The 2,543-nt window shown below is 37.6% G+C and overlaps 1 non-coding gene across 1 annotated transcript; it reads right to left on the bottom strand.

Annotated features, from left to right (window-relative positions):
• Nucleotides 1–572: 572 nt before the first annotated feature.
• Nucleotides 573–739, bottom strand: LOC119469486. The gene has a single exon (XR_005198310.1). It is a non-coding gene; the product is annotated as a U1 spliceosomal RNA (small nuclear RNA).
• Nucleotides 740–2,543: the final 1,804 nt, after the last annotated feature.

Genomic DNA, 2,543 nt, shown 5'->3' with positions numbered 1-2,543 from the left:
CTTTCCTAAAGCAGGAGATGGAAGATTAGCTCCCCATTCTGCTGTACTGATATCACTCCACAAGGGAATCAGAATCCTCCATCCTTACCATCATGGAGCTTAGAGACTAGTGGGAGAGATAAACAATCAAGAAGTAAATTCAAACAAGTATGTGAATGCAACTGTGATATAGGCTATGAAGGAAAAGCACAGCCTTATGAAGAAGAATAAGCCTTTTTAAGGAAGTGACATGTCAGATCCTGAAGGATGAAAGGGAGCCGGTAATGTGAAGGTGGAAAAGGGAGTATTCCAAGCAGTGAAAATAGCAAGTGAGATGGCATTGTGGCAAGAAAGGACCTGGGTATTCATGGAAGTAAATGCAAGTCCAGAATGGAGAAACTGAGGTGGCAAAGTAGTGACAGAGTGAGGCTAGACTGTTAGCAGGTTCCTGACCATCCAGGATTATGAGGGCTATGGTAAATACTGGAGATTTTTTTCCCTTAAGTGTGGAGACTAGGAATGAAAGATTTTCAAGAGGTGCAGGAGTATGCTTTTTTTTTTTTTTTTTTTTTTTTTTTTTTTTTTTTTTTAACCAGGGGAAAGCGTGAATGCAGTCCCCCCCCACCACCACAAATTATGCAGTCGAGTTTCCCACATTTGGGGAAATCGCAGGGGTCAGCACATCCAGAGTGTAATGGATAAGCCTTGCCCTGGGAAAACCACCTTTGTGATTATGATATCTCCCCTGCCAGTTAAGTAGGAGTATGCTTTTATTTAACCCTTAACAAAAGATCACCCTGGATACTGTGAAAAAAGTAGATTAGAAGAGTGGAATAGAGATACCAATTCAGATGCTGCAGTAGAAATCAAGATGCAAAATGATAGAAGCTTGTAAACAGGTGTTGGTGGAAATGGAGAGACATAGATTTGAAATAAAAACAAATTCATTGTCATCGAGGTGTGTGTTTTTAGAAATTTGAGTATCTAATCGCATTAGCATTATATAAACTCATAAAATCATAGTCCCTATGGAGACAAAGTATGTTTCCTTCTGTTATATATAGGTATGAGTTTATTGACTACTGAATTTACTTTCTCTATATCATTTCTGATAATTCTTATGGTAATGTAAGTAGGCCTAGAAATGAACCCAAATCCATAGAAGATGGCACCCTGTTAGGCTGAAAACACACCTGTGTGTGCTTAAACCATTAAAATAATCCCACATTGGTCCGTCTTTGGGAAACAATGAGGCTATTTTCCAGGGAGCAAAGATCTGTGGGTGAGGAGAAAAAAAGAAAGGATGATGGAACCCTCCTTAGTCCAGAATAAGCCATCAATAAATATGAGCTGATGTTAGACTAAGTTTAATTCCATTTATTTTAGTGAGAAAGCTTGTATTTTAAAGTCTTAGTCTAAATGACAGTAATAATTTACAAATCCATAAACATTTGGAGCAGGGTTTTTTTCTGTCATGTGGTTAATTGTTTATTTTATGAAAACATGTTTGCCTGTATAATTAAAAGCTTGATAGATAACATGTGCATTGAAAAATTTAAAGTTAACATTTTATAAGCCAAACATCTCCTGAAATTTGTTTAAAATTAAACAATATTCTTTTATACTATGTTCTTTAATAAGTAAATATGGATTGCTTATAGACATTATTTCTCAAGAGCATATCTCTATCAGTCAGGATTCAGTTGTAAGAAACTAAAACTGCTCTACCTTTATAGGCATTTAATACAGGACTGGGGATCTCCAAAAAATATTGGCAGGACTTAGAGGAATTAATTCTGATCTTGGCCTCTAGAAATGAATCTCAGAATAATACTGTAGAACTAGGCTGCTCACATCAGGAAGGCAGGGAATTGGGAACCCTTCCACTTGAGTTCAAGGACACACAGCCATGGCTGTACTTGGAGAATCAGAAGTCACCATAACTGCAGCTGCAACTTCACCCCATAAAGCTGTTGTCAGGGCATCCATGGCCAAGTTCACCCCCATCACCAGTAAAACTACCTTTCAATACCAGCTAAGCTAGTGGTACAGAAAACCCAACATCTTTAAGACTTTGTTTGTTAGCAACAACAAAGCAGCAGGAAAATGATTCTCAAATCACCTTCTACCTTCTAAATCTCATGAAAGTACACCTAATTGGTGGAACCTAATTTGCATCCAAAAACATAACTGTAAGGGAGGCAGATGTTATTTTTCGAGGCTTGGCAATACAAAAACCCATGCTAATGGGAGGCAAGAGAGTGTGTAGAATGGAATTCACCAGACTTACCAGCTCTTTTGCTACTGAAGATTGTACGTATTTGTCTTCCTATCCTTAAGCTTCCAAAAAAATAGCAATGACCTTATGGTGATGCCTAACAGAATGCAACTCTTTCTGGTAAAAGCAAAACTAGGGACATCTTCTTCCCCCAAAGGGGATATCCAGGGTCTCAGAAGTCACCAAATCCATCTTTGCTTGATACTCATTTGTTTTATGGTTTGTCATAATCCTACCTTGATAAACTGTAACTTAAAAACTATTATAAGCTTAATTATTACCAACA

Source organism: Cebus imitator, unplaced genomic scaffold, assembly GCF_001604975.1.
Source record: "Cebus imitator isolate Cc_AM_T3 unplaced genomic scaffold, Cebus_imitator-1.0 Scaffold677, whole genome shotgun sequence".
Classification (NCBI taxonomy): Eukaryota; Metazoa; Chordata; class Mammalia; order Primates; family Cebidae; genus Cebus; species Cebus imitator.
This window is presented reverse-complemented; position numbering and strand designations above follow the sequence as displayed.